The sequence below is a fragment of the Mustela nivalis genome (assembly GCF_964662115.1).
Source record: "Mustela nivalis genome assembly, chromosome: 3".
In the NCBI taxonomy this organism is placed as follows: Eukaryota; Metazoa; Chordata; class Mammalia; order Carnivora; family Mustelidae; genus Mustela; species Mustela nivalis.
In genome coordinates, this window is record NC_139022.1 from 28,809,924 (window position 1) to 28,829,191 (window position 19,268).

Genomic DNA, 19,268 nt, shown 5'->3' on the forward strand with positions numbered 1-19,268 from the left:
GAAGAGCTGCGGGAGAGCTGTTGCCTCTTGGGCCTTGCTTTCCCGGGCTCCATGTTCGCGTCCTGGGTTCACCCTGCCAGGCCGAATCAAGCAGACACAGCCACAACTGTGCGGTAGCGTGTGTAGAATAGGTCGGCACTCTATGCACACTACCATCTCCCGGTGTATTCATGGATTGGCCTTTTACTCTGTGCTCAGGCGTACTTGCGGATTAGGCCGGTGCTTTCCCCACAGGAAAGGAGAGGTGACAGGATTCAGGCACACCACCCGTGCACTGAATAGGGAGCTTTGGGGGACTGTCCCCACTCCTTCCCCTTCAACCCCGTGCCTCCTCCAAGCTTCCACATCCTGGAGGAAGACGGCTTCTGATGGCCTGTTCTTTCTGGGGTGGTTTGTCGAGTTCAGGGTAGGCGCCTGGTGGCAAGCCCATGTCTCCACCACGGACAGGTGGCCAAGGAGCTGCTGACTGCATGGGACCTAAGGTTCAGGACAGTCTTGCTTTCTGACCAGACTCCTTCCTCAGAGTGGAGCCCTTTCCCCTGCCCTAATCTTGCCCTCATGTCTCCTTAGCAGCCAGGCTTCCGTCGCTCTGAGAGTGACAGACGTGTCCCTTTCCCAAAGACTCTTTCCACAGGTGCCACCACGCTTCTCTCTCAGGCAGAGGGTATGCCCAGGCAAAAAAGATTTCGCTCCATGCGGGTTTATTACACCGTGCTGTGGAGACCAGCACCGGCAAACGGCAGGAAGCATCCCACAGACCCGACTCTGATTTCCCATAGAATGCTGTGCTTTCCAACAGGGGATGCCCCGGCAAAGAGGCTTTCACTCTCGGCGGGTTTCTCCCATCGTCCTGGGAATACTAGGCTAAGGCAAGCAACAAAAGCATCCCTCAGAACGGACTCTGATTTCCCAGCGACTGCTATGCTTTCGCAGAGGTTTTCAGCTTGGCGTGAACCGCACTTCGCTGCTGATTCCTCAGCAAGGCTTTGGTCGTTTGCTCTGTCGCGGCAGGGAAGAAGAGCCACAGGAGAGCTGGTACCTCTTGGGCCTTGCTTTCCCGGGCTCCAAGTTCGTGCCCGGGGTTCACCTTGCTAAGCCGAACTAAGGAAACACAGTAACAACCCTCAGCAGCGTGCATGGCCTTGCTTGGATCTCTATGCCTATTACCATATCCTGGCATCGGTAAGCCTTTGCCTTTTGCTCCGGTGCTCAGGCACACTCGGGGTCTAGGCCAGTGCCTTCACCACAGGAGAGTGGAGGCGACAGGATCCCTGCACACGGCCTGTGTACTGGGATGGGGAACTGTAGGAGACTGTCTCCACTCCTTCCCTGGCACACCCCTTGCCACCCACAACGCTGCCAAAGCTTGGTGGCATCTGACTGCACGTTTATCCATGGGGTTGTTTCTGCGAGTTCCGGTTATGGCACATGGTGGCAAACCCACGACTGCCCTTCTCACAAGTGGCCAAGGAGATGCTGTGCCTTTGGGACCAGAGGCACGGAACAGGCCTGCTTTCTGCCCAGACTCCTTCCTCAGAGTGGAGCACGCACCCCTGACCTAGAGTCCACTCATGTCACCTTAGCAGCCAGGCTTCCATCTCTCCGCACTGGAAGCGGGTGACACTTGTCTTGCCACCGGCCTGCTGTTCGTGCCACGGCAGGCTATCCTGCTTCCCGAGCGTTTCCCGACCCCAAGGCCAACGGCTCCTTCTCTTCCCCGTGGGCGGCGTGCTGTGCCTTCCCCACACTTGCTCCTGGGGAGCGCGGTGACAGACGTGTGCAACCATGCTTTTCTCTCAGGCAGAGGGGATGCTAGGGCAAAGATATTTCGCTCCATGCGGGTATCTTCCACCGTGCTGCGGTGATTAGCTCAGGTAAGCAGCAGTAGCATCCCCTAACCCAACTCTGATTTCCCAACGAATGCTGTGTTTTCCCAGGGGAGATGCCCAGGCAAAGAGACTTTCGCTGTATGCGGGGTTTCTCCCACCGCAAGACTGGGCTCAGGCAAGCAGCAGAAGCCCGCAGAACATTTCTCAGCGCATGCTGTGCTTTCGCAGAGGTTTTGGCTTGGAGCAAACAGCAATTCACCGCGGCTTCCTCAGCAAGGCGTCAGTCGCGTCAGGGAAGAAGAGCTGCGGGAGAGCTGGTGCCTCTTGGGCCTTGCTTTCCCAGGCTCCATGTTCGCGTCCTGGGTTCACCCTGCCAGGCCGAATCAAGAAGACACAGCCACACTGTGCAATAGCTTGCGTAGCCTAGTATTGCACTCTATGCACACTACCATCTCCCGGTGTAGGCATCGATTGGCCTTTTACTCTGGCGCTAATGCGGACTCGCGGACTAGGCCAGTGCTTTCCCCACAGGAAAGGAGATGTGACAGGATCCGTGCAAACCGCCCTTGCACTGAATAGGGAGCTTTGGGGGACTGTCCCCACTCCTTCCCCTTCAACCCCGTGCCTCCTCCAAGCTTCCACATCCTGGTGGAAGACGGCTTCTGATGGCCTGTTCTTTCAGGGAGTTGTTTCTCGAGTTCAGGGTAGGCGCCTGTTGGCAAGCCCATGTCTCCACCACGGACAGGTGGCCAAGGAGCTGCTGTGTCCATGTGCCCAAAGGTTCAGGACAGGCTTGCTTTCTGCCCAGACTCCTTCTACAGAGTGGAGCCCTTTCTCCTGCCCTAATCTTGCCCTCGTGTCTCCTTAGCAGCCAGGCTTCCGTCGCTCTTAGAGTGACCGACGTGTCCCTTTCCTTAAGGCTCTTTCCACAGGCGCCACCGCGCTTCCCTCTCAGGCAGAGGGTATGCCCAGGCAAAAAAGATTTCGCTCCATGCGGGTTTATTTCACCGTGCTGTGGAGACCAGCTAAGGCAAACAGAAGGCAGCATCCCACGGACCGGACTCTGATTTCACCAAGAATGCTGTGCTTTCCCACAGGGGATGCCCCTTCAAAGAGGCTTTCGCTCTCTCGGGTTACTCCCATCGTCCTGCGAATACTAGGCTAAGGCAAGCAACAAAAGCAGCCCTCAGAACCGACTCTGATTTCCCAGCGACTGCTAGGCTTTCGCAGAGGTTTTCAGCTTGGCGTGAACCGCACTTCGCTGCTGATCCTCAGCAAGGCTTTGGTCGTTTGCTCTGTCGCGGCAGGGAAGAAGAGCCACAGGAGAGCTGGTGCCTCTTGGGCCTTGCCTTCCCAGGCTCCAAGTTCGTGCCCGGGGTTCACCTTGCTAACCCGAACTAAGCAGACATAGTCACCGCCCTGCAGCAGCATGCGTGGCCTAGCATGGAACTCTATGCCTATTACCATCTCCTGGCATATGTAAGGCTTTGCCTTTTGCTCCGGTGCTTAGGCAGACACGGGGCCTAGGCCAGTGCCTTCACGACAGGAGAGAGGAGGCGACAGGATCCCTGCACACGGCCCGTGCACTGGGATGGGGACCTGTAGAGGCCTGTCTACACTCCTTCCCTGGCATACCCCTGCCACCCACAACGCTGCCACATCTTGGTGGAAGACGGGATCTGACGGCCCTTTTCTCCATGGGGTTGTTTCTGCGAGTTCCGATTATGGCACAGGGTGGCAAGCCCAAGACTGCCCTTGCGACAGGTGGCCAAGGAGATGTTGTCTCCTTGGGACCAGAGGCACAGGACAGGCCTGCTTTCTGCCCAGACTCCTTCCTCAGAGTGGAGCACGCACCCCTGACCTAGTCGTCCCCTCATGTCTCCTTAGAAGCCAGGCTTCCATTCTCCGCACAGGGAGCGGTTGACACTTGTCTTGCCACGGGCCTGCTGTTCGTGCCACGGCAGGCTATCCTGCTTCCCGAGCGTTTCTCGACCCCAAGGCCAACTGTTCCTTCTCTTCCCCGTGGGCAGCGTGCTGTGCCTACCCCACACTTGCTCCTGGGGAGCGCGGAGACAGACGTGTGCATCCATGCTTCTCTGTCAGGCAGAGGGGATGCTAGGGCAAAGAGTATTTCGCTCCATGCGGGTATCTTCCACCGTGCTGTGGAGACTAGCTCAGGCAAGCAGCAGCAGCATCCCCAAACCCAACTCTGATTTCCCAATGAATGCTGTGTTTTCCCAGGGGAGATGCCCAGGCAAAGAGACTTTCGCTGTATGCGGGGTTTCTCCCACCGCAAGACTGGGCTCAGGCAAGCAGCAGAAGCCCGCAGAACATTTCTCAGCGCATGCTGTGCTTTCGCAGAGGCTTTGGCTTGGAGCAAACAGCAATTCACCGCGGCTTCCTCAGCAAGGCTTCAGTCGCGTCAGGGAAGAAGAGCTGCGGGAGAGCTGTTGCCTCTTGGGCCTTGCTTTCCCGGGCTCCATGTTCGCGTCCTGGGTTCACCCTGCCAGGCCGAATCAAGCAGACACAGCCACAACTGTGCAGTAGCGTGTGTAGAATAGGTCGGCACTCTATGCACACTACCATCGCCCGGTGTATTCATGGATTGGCCTTTTACTCTGTGCTCAGGCGTACTTGCGGATTAGGCCAGTGCTTTCCCCACAGGAAAGGAGAGGTGACAGGATCCGTGCACACCACCCGTGCACTGAATAGGGAGCTTTGGGGGACTGTCCCCACTCCTTCCCCTTAAACCCCGTGCCTCCTCCAAGCTTCCACATCCTGGAGGAAGACGGCTTCTGATGGCCTGTTCTTTCTGGGGTGGTTTGTCGAGTTCAGGGTAGGTGCCTGGTGGCAAGCCCATGTCTCCACCACGGACAGGTGGCCAAGGAGCTGCTGACTGCATGGGACCTAAGGTTCAGGACAGTCTTGCTTTCTGACCAGACTCCTTCCTCAGAGTGGAGCCCTTTCCCCTGCCCTAATCTTGCCCTCATTTCTCCTTAGCAGCCAGGCTTCCGTCGCTCTGAGAGTGACAGACGTATCCCTTTCCCAAAGACTCTTTCCACAGGCGCCACCACGCTTCTCTCTCAGGCAGAGGGTATGCCCAGGCAAAAAAGATTTCGCTCCATGCGGGTTTATTACACCGTGCTGTGGAGACCAGCTCCGGCAAACGGCAGGAAGCATCCCACAGACCCGACTCTGATTTCCCATAGAATGCTGTGCTTTCCCACAGGGGATGCCCCGGCAAAGAGGCTTTCGCTCTCGGCGGGTTTCTCCCATCGTCCTGGGAATACTAGGCTAAGGCAAGCAACAAAAGCATCCCTCAGAACGGACTCTGATTTCCCAGCGACTGCTATGCTTTCGCAGAGGTTTTCAGCTTGGCGTGAACCGCACTTCGCTGCTGATTCCTCAGCAAGGCTTTGGTCGTTCGCTCTGTCGCGGCAGGGAAGAAGAGCCACAGGGGAGCTGGTACCTCTAGGGCCTTGCTTTCCCGGGCTCCAAGTTCGTGCCCGGGGTTCACCTTGCTAAGCCGAACTAAGGAAACACAGTAACAACCCTCAGCAGCGTGCATGGCCTTGCTTGGATCTCTATGCCTATTACCATATCCTGGCATCGGTAAGCCTTTGCCTTTTGCTCCGGTGCTCAGGCACACTCGGGGTCTAGGCCAGTGCCTTCACCACAGGAGAGTGGAGGCGACAGGATCCCTGCACACGGCCCGTGCACTGGGATGGGGAACTGTAGAGGCCTGTCTACACTCCTTCCCTGGCATACCCCTGCCACCCACAACGCTGGCACATCTTGGTGGAAGACGGCATCTGACGGCCCTTTTCTCCATGGGGTTGTTTCTGCGAGTTCCGATTATGGCACAGGGTGGCAAGACCAAGACTGCCCTTGGGACAGGTGGCCAAGGAGATGTTGTCTCCTTGGGACCAGAGGCACAGGACAGGCCTGCTTTCTGCCCAGACTCCTACCTCAGAGTGGAGCACGCACCCCTGACCTAGTCGTCCCCTCATGTCTTTTTAGAAGCCAGGCTTCCATTCTCCGCACAGGGAGCGGTTGACACTTGTCTTGCCACGGGCCTGCTGTTCGTGCCACGGCAGGCTATCCTGCTTCCCGAGCTTTTCCCGACCCCAAGGCCAACTGTTCCTTCTCTTCCCTGTGGGCAGCGTGCTGTGCCTTCCCCACACTTGCTCCTGGGGAGCACGGTGACAGACGTGTGCAACCATGCTTCTCTGTCAGGCAGAGGGGATGCTAGGGCAAAGAGTATTTCGCTCCATGCGGGTATCTTCCACCGTGCTGTGGAGACTAGCTCAGGCAAGCAGCAGCAGCATCCCCAAACCCAACTCTGATTTCCCAACGAATGCTGTGATTTCCCAGGGGAGATGCCCAGGCAAAGAGGCTTTCGCTGTATGCGGGGTTTTTTCCACCTAGAGACTGGGCTCAGGCAAGCAGCAGCAGCCTGCAGAACATTTCTCAGCGCATGCTGTGCTTTCGCAGAGGCTTTGGCTTGGAGCGAACAGCACTTCACCGCTGCTTCCTCAGCAAGGCTTCAGTCGCGTCAGGGAAGAAGAGCTGCGGGAGAGCTGTTGCCTCTTGGGCCTTGCTTTCCCGGGCTCCATGTTCGCGTCCTGGGTTCACCCTGCCAGGCCGAATCAAGCAGACACAGCCACAACTGTGCAGTAGCGTGTGTAGAATAGGTCGGCACTCTATGCACACTACCATCGCCCGGTGTATTCATGGATTGGCCTTTTACTCTGTGCTCAGGCGTACTTGCGGATTAGGCCAGTGCTTTCCCCACAGGAAAGGAGAGGTGACAGGATCCGTGCACACCACCCGTGCACTGAATAGGGAGCTTTGGGGGACTGTCCCCACTCCTTCCCCTTAAACCCCGTGCCTCCTCCAAGCTTCCACATCCTGGAGGAAGACGGCTTCTGATGGCCTGTTCTTTCTGGGGTGGTTTGTCGAGTTCAGGGTAGGCGCCTGGTGGCAAGCCCATGTCTCCACCACGGACAGGTGGCCAAGGAGCTGCTGACTGCATGGGACCTAAGGTTCAGGACAATCTTGCTTTCTGACCAGACTCCTTCCTCAGAGTGGAGCCCTTTCCCCTGCCCTAATCTTGCCCTCATGTCTCCTTAGCAGCCAGGCTTCCGTCGCTCTGAGAGTGACAGACGTGTCCCTTTCCCAAAGACTCTTTCCACAGGCGCCACCACGCTTCTCTCTCAGGCAGAGGGTATGCCCAGGCAAAAAGATTTCGCTCCATGCGGGTTTATTACACCGTGCTGTGGAGACCAGCTCCGGCAAACGGCAGGAAGCATCCCACAGACCCGACTCTGATTTCCCATAGAATGCTGTGCTTTCCCACAGGGGATGCCCCGGCAAAGAGGCTTTCGCTCTCGGCGGGTTTCTCCCATCGTCCTGGGAATACTAGGCTAAGGCAAGCAACAAAAGCATCCCTCAGAACGGACTCTGATTTCCCAGCGACTGCTATGCTTTCGCAGAGGTTTTCAGCTTGGCGTGAACCGCACTTCGCTGCTGATTCCTCAGCAAGGCTTTGGTCGTTCGCTCTGTCGCGGCAGGGAAGAAGAGCCACAGGAGAGCTGGTACCTTTGGGCCTTGCTTTCCCAGGCTCCAAGTTCGTGCCCGGGGTTCACCTTGCTAAGCCGAACTAAGGAAACACAGTAACAACCCTCAGCAGCGTGCATGGCCTTGCTTGGATCTCTATGCCTATTACCATATCCTGGCATCGGTAAGCCTTTGCCTTTTGCTCCGGTGCTCAGGCACACTCGGGATCTAGGCCAGTGCCTTCACCACAGGAGAGTGGAGGCGACAGGATCCCTGCACACGGCCTGTGTACTGGGATGGGGAACTGTAGGAGACTGTCTCTACTCCTTCCCTGGCACACCCCTTGCCACCCACAACGCTGCCAAAGCTTGGTGGCATCTGACTGCACGTTTCTCCATGGGGTTGTTTCTGCGAGTTCCGGGTATGGCACATGGTGGCAAACCCAAGACTGCCCTTCGCACAAGTGGCCAAGGAGATGCTGTGCCTTTGGGACCAGAGGCACGGAACAGGCCTGCTTTCTGCCCAGACTCCTTCCTCAGAGTGGAGCACGCACCCCTGACCTAGAGTCCACTCATGTCACCTTAGCAGCCAGGCTTCCATCTCTCCGCACTGGATGCGGGTGACACTTGTCTTGCCACCGGCCTGCTATTCGTGCCACGGCAGGCTATCCTGCTTCCCGAGCGTTTCCCGACCCCAAGGCCAACGGCTCCTTCTCTTCCCCGTGGGCGGCGTGCTGTGCCTTCCCCACACTTGCTCCTGGGGAGCGCGGTGACAGACGTGTGCAACCATGCTTTTCTCTCAGGCAGAGGGGATGCTAGGGCAAAGATATTTCGCTCCATGCGGGTATCTTCCACCGTGCTGCGGTGATTAGCTCAGGTAAGCAGCAGTAGCATCCCCAAACCCAACTCTGATTTCCCAACGAATGCTGTGTTTTCCCAGGGGAGATGCCCAGGCAAAGAGAATTTCGCTGTATGCGGGGTTTCTCCCACCGCAAGACTGGGCTCAGGCAAGCAGCAGAAGCCCGCAGAACATTTCTCAGCGCATGCTGTGCTTTCGCAGAGGTTTTGGCTGGAGCAAACAGCAATTCACCGCGGCTTCCTCAGCAAGGCGTCATTCGCGTCAGGGAAGAAGAGCTGCGGGAGAGCTGGTGCCTCTTGGGCCTTGCTTTCCCAGGCTCCATGTTCGCGTCCTGGGTTCACCCTGCCAGGCCGAATCAAGAAGACACAGCCACACTGTGCAATAGCTTGCGTAGCCTAGTATTGCACTCTATGCACACTACCATCTCCCGGTGTAGGCATCGATTGGCCTTTTACTCTGGCGCTAATGCGGACTCGCGGACTAGGCCAGTGCTTTCCCCACAGGAAAGGAGATGTGACAGGATCCGTGCAAACCGCCCTGGCACTGAATAGGGAGCTTTGGGGGACTGTCCCCACTCCTTCCCCTTCAACCCCGTGCCTCCTCCAAGCTTCCACATCCTGGTGGAAGACGGCTTCTGATGGCCTGTTCTTTCAGGGAGTTGTTTCTCGAGTTCAGGGTAGGCGCCTGTTGGCAAGCCCATGTCTCCACCACGGACAGGTGGCCAAGGAGCTGCTGTGTCCATGTGCCCAAAGGTTCAGGACAGGCTTGCTTTCTGCCCAGACTCCTTCTACAGAGTGGAGCCCTTTCTCCTGCCCTAATCTTGCCCTCGTGTCTCCTTAGCAGCCAGGCTTCCGTCGCTCTTAGAGTGACCGACGTGTCCCTTTCCTTAAGGCTCTTTCCACAGGCGCCACCGCGCTTCCCTCTCAGGCAGAGGGTATGCCCTGGCAAAAAAGATTTCGCTCCATGCGGGTTTATTTCACCGTGCTGTGGAGACCAGCTAAGGCAAACAGAAGGCAGCATCCCACGGACCGGACTCTGATTTCACCAAGAATGCTGTGCTTTCCCACAGGGGATGCCCCTTCAAAGAGGCTTTCGCTCTCTCGGGTTACTCCCATCGTCCTGCGAATACTAGGCTAAGGCAAGCAACAAAAGCAGCCCTCAGAACCGACTCTGATTTCCCAGCGACTGCTAGGCTTTTGCAGAGGTTTTCAGCTTGGCGTGAACCGCACTTCGCTGCTGATCCTCAGCAAGGCTTTGGTCGTTTGCTCTGTCGCGGCAGGGAAGAAGAGCCACGGGAGAGCTGGTGCCTCTTGGGCCTTACCTTCCCAGGCTCCAAGTTCGTGCCCGGGGTTCACCTTGCTAACCCGAACTAAGCAGACATAGTCACCGCCCTGCAGCTGCATGCGTGGCCTAGCATGGAACTCTATGCCTATTACCATCTCCTGGCATATGTAAGGCTTTGCCTTTTGCTCCGGTGCTTAGGCAGACACGGGGCCTAGGCCAGTGCCTTCACGACAGGAGAGAGGAGGCGACAGGATCCCTGCACACGGCCCGTGCACTGGGATGGGGAACTGTAGAGGCCTGTCTACACTCCTTCCCTGGCATACCCCTGCCACCCACAACGCTGCGACATCTTGGTGGAAGACGGCATCTGACGGCCCTTTTCTCCATGGGGTTGTTTCTGCGAGTTCCGATTATGGCACAGGGTGGCAAGCCCAAGACTGCCCTTGCGACAGGTGGCCAAGGAGATGTTGTCTCCTTGGGACCAGAGGCACAGGACAGGCCTGCTTCCTGCCCAGACTCCTTCCTCAGAGTGGAGCACGCACCCCTGACCTAGTCGTCCCCTCATGTCTCCTTAGAAGCCAGGCTTCCATTCTCCGCACAGGGAGCGGTTGACACTTGTCTTGCCACGGGCCTGCTGTTCGTGCCACGGCAGGCTATCCTGCTTCCCGAGCGTTTCCCGACCCCAAGGCCAACTGTTCCTTCTCTTCCCCGTGGGCAGCGTGCTGTGCCTTCCCCACACTTGCTCCTGGGGAGCGCGGTGACAGACGTGTGCAACCATGCTTCTCTGTCAGGCAGAGGGGATGCTAGGGCAAAGAGTATTTCGCTCCATGCGGGTATCTTCCACCGTGCTGTGGAGACTAGCTCAGGCAAGCAGCAGCAGCATCCCCAAACCCAACTCTGATTTCCCAACGAATGCTGTGATTTCCCAGGGGAGATGCCCAGGCAAAGAGGCTTTCGCTGTATGCGGGGTTTCTTCCACCTAGAGACTGGGCTCAGGCAAGCAGCAGCAGCCTTCAGAACATTTCTCAGCGCATGCTGTGCTTTCGCAGAGGCTTTGGCTTGGAGCGAAAAGCACTTCACCGCTGCTTCCTCAGCAAGGCTTCAGTCGCGTCAGGGAAGAAGAGCTGCGGGAGAGCTGTTGCCTCTTGGGCCTTGCTTTCCCGGGCTCCATGTTCGCGTCCTGGGTTCACCCTGCCAGGCCGAATCAAGCAGACACAGCCACAACTGTGCAGTAGCGTGTGTAGAATAGGTCGACACTCTATGCACACTACCATCTCCCGGTGTATTCATGGATTGGCCTTTTACTCTGTGCTCAGGCGTACTTGCGGATTAGGCCAGTGCTTTCCCTACAGGAAAGGAGAGGTGACAGGATCCGTGCACACCACCCGTGCACTGAATAGGGAGCTTTGGGGGACTGTCCCCACTCCTTCCCCTTAAACCCCGTGCCTCCTCCAAGCTTCCACATCCTGGAGGAAGACGGCTTCTGATGGCCTGTTCTTTCTGGGGTGGTTTGTCGAGTTCAGGGTAGGCGCCTGGTGGCAAGCCCATGTCTCCACCACGGACAGGTGGCCAAGGAGCTGCTGACTGCATGGGACCTAAGGTTCAGGACAGTCTTGCTTTCTGACCAGACTCCTTCCTCAGAGTGGAGCCCTTTCCCCTGCCCTAATCTTGCCCTCATGTCTCCTTAGCAGCCAGGCTTCCGTCGCTCTGAGAGTGACAGACGTGTCCCTTTCCCAAAGACTCTTTCCACAGGCGCCACCACGCTTCTCTCTCAGGCAGAGGGTATGCCCAGGCAAAAAAGATTTCGCTCCATGCGGGTTTATTACACCGTGCTGTGGAGACCAGCTCCGGCAAACGGCAGGAAGCATCCCACAGACCCGACTCTGATTTCCCATAGACTGCTGTGCTTTCCCACAGGGGATGCCCCGGCAAAGAGGCTTTTGCTCTCGGCGGGTTTCTCCCATCGTCCTGGGAATACTAGGCTAAGGCAAGCAACAAAAGCATCCCTCAGAACGGACTCTGATTTCCCAGCGACTGCTAGGCTTTCGCAGAGGTTTTCAGCTTGGCGTGAACCGCACTTCGCTGCTGATTCCTCAGCAAGGCTTTGGTCGTTCGCTCTGTCGCGGCAGGGAAGAAGAGCCACAGGAGAGCTGGTACCTTTGGGCCTTGCTTTCCCAGGCTCCAAGTTCGTGCCCGGGGTTCACCTTGCTAAGCCGAACTAAGGAAACACAGTAACAACCCTCAGCAGCGTGCATGGCCTTGCTTGGATCTCTATGCCTATTACCATATCCTGGCATCGGTAAGCCTTTGCCTTTTGCTCCGGTGCTCAGGCACACTCGGGATCTAGGCCAGTGCCTTCACCACAGGAGAGTGGAGGCGACAGGATCCCTGCACACGGCCTGTGTACTGGGATGGGGAACTGTAGGAGACTGTCTCCACTCCTTCCCTGGCACACCCCTTGCCACCCACAACGCTGCCAAAGCTTGGTGGCATCTGACTGCACGTTTCTCCATGGGGTTGTTTCTGCGAGTTCCGGGTATGGCACATGGTGGCGAACTCAAGACTGCCCTTCGCACAAGTGGCCAAGGAGATGCTGTGCCTTTGGGACCAGAGGCACGGAACAGGCCTGCTTTCTGCCCAGACTCCTTCCTCAGAGTGGAGCACGCACCCCTGACCTAGAGTCCACTCATGTCACCTTAGCAGCCAGGCTTCCATCTCTCCCCACTGGAAGCGGGTGACACTTGTCTTGCCACCGGCCTGCTATTCGTGCCACGGCAGGCTATCCTGCTTCCCGAGCGTTTCCCGACCCCAAGGCCAACGGCTCCTTCTCTTCCCCGTGGGCGGCGTGCTGTGCCTTCCCCACACTTGCTCCTGGGGAGCGCGGTGACAGACGTGTGCAACCATGCTTTTCTCTCAGGCAGAGGGGATGCTAGGGCAAAGATATTTCGCTCCATGCGGGTATCTTCCACCGTGCTGCAGTGATTAGCTCAGGTAAGCAGCAGTAGCATCCCCAAACCCAACTCTGATTTCCCAACGAATGCTGTGTTTTCCCAGGGGAGATGCCCAGGCAAAGAGACTTTCGCTGTATGCGGGGTTTCTCCCACCGCAAGACTGGGCTCAGGCAAGCAGCAGAAGCCCGCAGAACATTTCTCAGCGCATGCTGTGCTTTCGCAGAGGTTTTGGCTTGGAGCAAACAGCAATTCACCGCGGCTTCCTCAGCAAGGCTTCAGTCGCGTCAGGGAAGAAGAGCTGCGGGAGAGCTGGTGCCTCTTGGGCCTTGCTTTCCCAGGCTCCATGTTCGCGTCCTGGGTTCACCCTGCCAGGCCGAATCAAGAAGACACAGCCACACTGTGCAATAGCTTGCGTAGCCTAGTATTGCACTCTATGCACATTACCATCTCCCGGTGTAGGCATCGATTGGCCTTTTACTCTGGCGCTAATGCGGACTCGCGGACTAGGCCAGTGCTTTCCCCACAGGAAAGGAGATGTGACAGGATCCGTGCAAACCGCCCTTGCACTGAATAGGGAGCTTTGGGGGACTGTCCCCACTCCTTCCCCTTCAACCCCGTGCCTCCTCCAAGCTTCCACATCCTGGTGGAAGACGGCTTCTGATGGCCTGTTCTTTCAGGGAGTTGTTTCTCGAGTTCAGGGTAGGCGCCTCTTGGCAAGCCCATGTCTCCACCACGGACAGGTGGCCAAGGAGCTGCTGTGTCCATGTGCCCAAAGGTTCAGGACAGGCTTGCTTTCTGCCCAGACTCCTTCTACAGAGTGGAGCCCTTTCTCCTGCCCTAATCTTGCCCTCGTGTCTCCTTAGCAGCCAGGCTTCCGTCGCTCTTAGAGTGACCGACGTGTCCCTTTCCTTAAGGCTCTTTCCACAGGCGCCACCTCGCTTCCCTCTCAGGCAGAGGGTATGCCCAGGCAAAAAAGATTTCGCTCCATGCGGGTTTATTTCACCGTGCTGTGGAGACCAGCTAAGGCAAACAGAAAGCAGCATCCCACGGACCGGACTCTGATTTCACCAAGAATGCTGTGCTTTCCCACAGGGGATGCCCCTTCAAAGAGGCTTTCGCTCTCTCGGGTTACTCCCATCGTCCTGCGAATACTAGGCTAAGGCAAGCAACAAAAGCAGCCCTCAGAACCGACTCTGATTTCCCAGCGACTGCTAGGCTTTTGCAGAGGTTTTCAGCTTGGCGTGAACCGCACTTCGCTGCTGATCCTCAGCAAGGCTTTGGTCGTTTGCTCTGTCGCGGAAGGGAAGAAGAGCCACGGGAGAGCTGGTGCCTCTTGGGCCTTGCCTTCCCAGGCTCCAAGTTCGTGCCCGGGGTTCACCTTGCTAACCCGAACTAAGCAGACATAGTCACCGCCCTGCAGCAGCATGCGTGGCCTAGCATGGAACTCTATGCCTATTACCATCTCCTGGCATATGTAAGGCTTTGCCTTTTGCTCCGGTGCTTAGGCAGACACGGGGCCTAGGCCAGTGCCTTCACGACAGGAGAGAGGAGGCGACAGGATCCCTGCACACGGCCCGTGCACTGGGATGGGGAACTGTAGAGGCCTGTCTACACTCCTTCCCTGGCATACCCCTGCCACCCACAACGCTGCCACATCTTGGTGGAAGACGGCATCTGACGGCCCTTTTCTCCATGGGGTTGTTTCTGCGAGTTCCGATTATGGCACAGGGTGGCAAGCCCAAGACTGCCCTTGCGACAGGTGGCCAAGGAGATGTTGTCTCCTTGGGACCAGAGGCACAGGACAGGCCTGCTTCCTGCCCAGACTCCTTCCTCAGAGTGGAGCACGCACCCCTGACCTAGTCGTCCCCTCATGTCTCCTTAGAAGCCAGGCTTCCATTCTCCGCACAGGGAGCGGTTGACACTTGTCTTGCCACGGGCCTGCTGTTCGTGCCACGGCAGGCTATCCTGCTTCCCGAGCGTTTCCCGACCCCAAGGCCAACTGTTCCTTCTCTTCCCCGTGGGCAGCGTGCTGTGCCTTCCCCACACTTGCTCCTGGGGAGCGCGGTGACAGACGTGTGCAACCGTGCTTCTCTGTCAGGCAGAGGGGATGCTAGGGCAAAGAGTATTTCGCTCCATGCGGGTATCTTCCACCGTGCTGTGGAGACTAGCTCAGGCAAGCAGCAGCAGCATCCCCAAACCCAACTCTGATTTCCCAACGAATGCTGTGATTTCCCAGGGGAGATGCCCAGGCAAAGAGGCTTTCGCTGTATGCGGGGTTTCTTCCACCTAGAGACTGGGCTCAGGCAAGCAGCAGCAGCCTTCAGAACATTTCTCAGCGCATGCTGTGCTTTCGCAGAGGCTTTGGCTTGGAGCGAACAGCACTTCACCGCTGCTTCCTCAGCAAGGCTTCAGTCGCGTCAGGGAAGAAGAGCTGCGGGAGAGCTGTTGCCTCTTGGGCCTTGCTTTCCCGGGCTCCATGTTCGCGTCCTGGGTTCACCCTGCCAGGCCGAATCAAGCAGACACAGCCACAACTGTGCAGTAGCGTGTGTAGAATAGGTCGGCACTCTATGCACACTACCATCTCCCGGTGTATTCATGGATTGGCCTTTTACTCTGTGCTCAGGCGTACTTGCGGATTAGGCCAGTGCTTTCCCCACAGGAAAGGAGAGGTGACAGGATCCGTGCACACCACCCGTGCACTGAATAGGGAGCTTTGGGGGACTGTCCCCACTCCTTCCCCTTAAACCCCGTGCCTCCTCCAAGCTTCCACATCCTGGAGGAAGACGGCTTCTGATGGCCTGTTCTTTCTGGGGTGGTTTGTCGAGTTCAGGGTAGGCGCCTGGTGGCAAGCCCATGTCTCCACCACGGACAGGTGGCCAAGGAGCTGCTGACTGCATGGGACCTAAGGTTCAGGACAGTCTTGCTTTCTGACCAGACTCCTTCCTCAGAGTGGAGCCCTTTCCCCTGCCCTAATCTTGCCCTCATGTCTCCTTAGCAGCCAGGCTTCCGTCGCTCTGAGAGTGACAGACGTGTCCCTTTCCCAAAGACTCTTTCCACAGGCGCCACCACGCTTCTCTCTCAGGCAGAGGGTATGCCCAGGCAAAAAAGATTTCGCTCCATGCGGGTTTATTACACCGTGCTGTGGAGACCAGCTCCGGCAAACGGCAGGAAGCATCCCACAGACCCGACTCTGATTTCCCATAGAATGCTGTGCTTTCCCACAGGGGATGCCCCGGCAAAGAGGCTTTCGCTCTCGGCGGGTTTCTCCCATCGTCCTGGGAATACTAGGCTAAGGCAAGCAACAAAAGCATCCCTCAGAACGGACTCTGATTTCCCAGCGACTGCTATGCTTTCGCAGAGGTTTTCAGCTTGGCGTGAACCGCACTTCGCTGCTGATTCCTCAGCAAGGCTTTGGTCGTTCGCTCTGTCGCGGCAGGGAAGAAGAGCCACAGGAGAGCTGGTACCTCTTGGGCCTTGCTTTCCCGGGCTCCAAGTTCGTGCCCGGGGTTCACCTTGCTAAGCCGAACTAAGGAAACACAGTAACAACCCTCAGCAGCGTGCATGGCCTTGCTTGGATCTCTATGCCTATTACCATATCCTGGCATCGGTAAGCCTTTGCCTTTTGCTCCGGTGCTCAGGCACACTCGGGGTCTAGGCCAGTGCCTTCACCACAGGAGAGTGGAGGCGACAGGACCCTGCACACGGCCCGTGCACTGGGATGGGGAACTGTAGAGGCCTGTCTACACTCCTTCCCTGGCATACCCCTGCCACCCACAACGCTGCCACATCTTGGTGGAAGACGGCATCTGACGGCCCTTTTCTCCATGGGGTTGTTTCTGCGAGTTCCGATTATGGCACAGGGTGGCAAGCCCAAGACTGCCCTTGCGACAGGTGGCCAAGGAGATGTTGTCTCCTTGGGACCAGAGGCACAGGACAGGCCTGCTTCCTGCCCAGACTCCTTCCTCAGAGTGGAGCACGCACCCCTGACCTAGTCGTCCCCTCATGTCTCCTTAGAAGCCAGGCTTCCATTCTCCGCACAGGGAGCGGTTGACACTTGTCTTGCCACGACCTGCTGTTCGTGCCACGGCAGGCTATCCTGCTTCCCGAGCGTTTCCCGACCCCAAGGCCAACTGTTCCTTCTCTTCCCCGTGGGCAGCGTGCTGTGCCTTCCCCACACTTGCTCCTGGGGAGCGCGGTGACAGACGTGTGCAACCATGCTTCTCTGTCAGGCAGAGGGGATGCTAGGGCAAAGAGTATTTCGCTCCATGCGGGTATCTTCCACCGTGCTGTGGAGACTAGCTCAGGCAAGCAGTAGCAGCATCCCCAAACCCAACTCTGATTTCCCAACGAATGCTGTGATTTCCCAGGGGAGATGCCCAGGCAAAGAGGCTTTCGCTGTATGCGGGGTTTCTTCCACCTAGAGACTGGGCTCAGGCAAGCAGCAGCAGCCTGCAGAACATTTCTCAGCGCATGCTGTGCTTTCGCAGAGGCTTTGGCTTGGAGCGAACAGCACTTCACCGCTGCTTCCTCAGCAAGGCTTCAGTCGCGTCAGGGAAGAAGAGCTGCGGGAGAGCTGTTGCCTCTTGGGCCTTGCTTTCCCGGGCTCCATGTTCGCGTCCTGGGTTCACCCTGCCAGGCCGAATCAAGCAGACACAGCCACAACTGTGCAGTAGCGTGTGTAGAATAGGTCGGCACTCTATGCACACTACCATCTCCCGGTGTATTCATGGATTGGCCTTTTACTCTGTGCTCAGGCGTACTTGCGGATTAGGCCAGTGCTTTCCCCACAGGAAAGGAGAGGTGACAGGATCCGTGCACACCACCCGTGCACTGAATAGGGAGCTTTGGGGGACTGTCCCCACTCCTTCCCCTTAAACCCCGTGCCTCCTCCAAGCTTCCACATCCTGGAGGAAGACGGCTTCTGATGGCCTGTTCTTTCTGGGGTGGTTTGTCAAGTTCAGGGTAGGCGCCTGGTGGCAAGCCCATGTCTCCACCACGGACAGGTGGCCAAGGAGCTGCTGACTGCATGGGACCTAAGGTTCAGGACAGTCTTGCTTTCTGACCAGACTCCTTCCTCAGAGTGGAGCCCTTTCCCCTGCCCTAATCTTGCCCTCATGTCTCCTTAGCAGCCAGGCTTCCGTCGCTCTGAGAGTGACAGACGTGTCCCTTTCCCAAAGACTCTTTCCACAGGCGCCACCACGCTTCTCTCTCAGGCAGAGGGTATGCCCAGGCAAAAAAGATTTCGCTCCATGCGGGTTTATTACACCGTGCTGTGGAGACCAGCTCCGGCAAACGGCAGGAAGCATCCCACAGACCCGACTCTGATTTCCCATAGAATGCTGTGCTTTCCCACAGGGGATGCCCCGGCAAAGAGGCTTTCGCTCTCGGCGGGTTTCTCCCATCGTCCTGGGAATACTAGGCTAAGGCAAGCAACAAAAGCATCCCTCAGAACGGACTCTGATTTCCCAGCGACTGCTATGCTTTCGCAGAGGTTTTCAGCTTGGCGTGAACCGCACTTCGCTGCTGATTCCTCAGCAAGGCTTTGGTCGTTCGCTCTGTCGCGGCAGGGAAGAAGAGCCACAGGAGAGCTGGTACCTCTTGGGCCTTGCTTTCCCGGGCTCCAAGTTCGTGCCCGGGGTTCACCTTGCTAAGCCGAACTAAGGAAACACAGTAACAACCCTCAGCAGCGTGCATGGCCTTGCTTGGATCTCTATGCCTATTACCATATCCTGGCATCGGTAAGCCTTTGCCTTTTGCTCCGGTGCTCAGGCACACTCAGTTCTAGGCCAGTGCCTTCACCACAGGAGAGTGGAGGCGACAGGATCCCTGCACATGGCCCGTGCACTGGGATGGGGAACTGTAGGAGACTGTCTCCACTCCTTCCCTGGCACACCCCTTGCCACCCACAACGCTGCCAAAGCTTGGTGGCATCTGACTGCACGTTTCTCCATGGGGTTGTTTCTGCGAGTTCCGGGTATGGCACATGGTGGCAAACCCAAGACTGCCCTTCACACAAGTGGCCAAGGAGACGCTGTGCCTTTGGGACCAGAGGCACGGAACAGGCCTGCTTTCTGCCCAGACTCCTTCCTCAGAGTGGAGCACGCACCCCTGACCTAGAGTCCACTCATGTCACCTTAGCAGCCAGGCTTCCATCTCTCCGCACTGGAAGCGGGTGACACTTGTCTTGCCACCGGCCTGCTGTTCGTGCCACGGCAGGCTATCCTGCTTCCCGAGCGTTTCCCGACCCCAAGGCCAACGGCTCCTTCTCTTCCCCGTGGGCGGCGTGCTGTGCCTTCCCCACACTTGCTCCTGGGGAGCGCGGTGACAGACGTGTGCAACCATGCTTTTCTCTCAGGCAGAGGGGATGCTAGGGCAAAGATATTTCGCTCCATGCGGGTATCTTCCACCGTGCTGCGGTGATTAGCTCAGGTAAGCAGCAGTAGCATCCCCAAACCCAACGCTGATTTCCCAACGAATGCTGTGTTTTCCCAGGGGAGATGCCCAGGCAAAGAGACTTTCCCTGTATGCGGGGTTTCTCCCACCGCAAGACTGGGCTCAGGCAAGCAGCAGAAGCCCGCAGAACATTTCTCAGCTCATGCTGTGCTTTCGCAGAGGTTTTGGCTTGGAGCAAACAGCAATTCACCGCGGCTTCCTCAGCAAGGCGTCAGTCGCGTCAGGGAAGAAGAGCTGCGGGAGAGCTGGTGCCTCTTGGGCCTTGCTTTCCCAGGCTCCATGTTCGCGTCCTGGGTTCACCCTGCCAGGCCGAATCAAGAAGACACAGCCACAC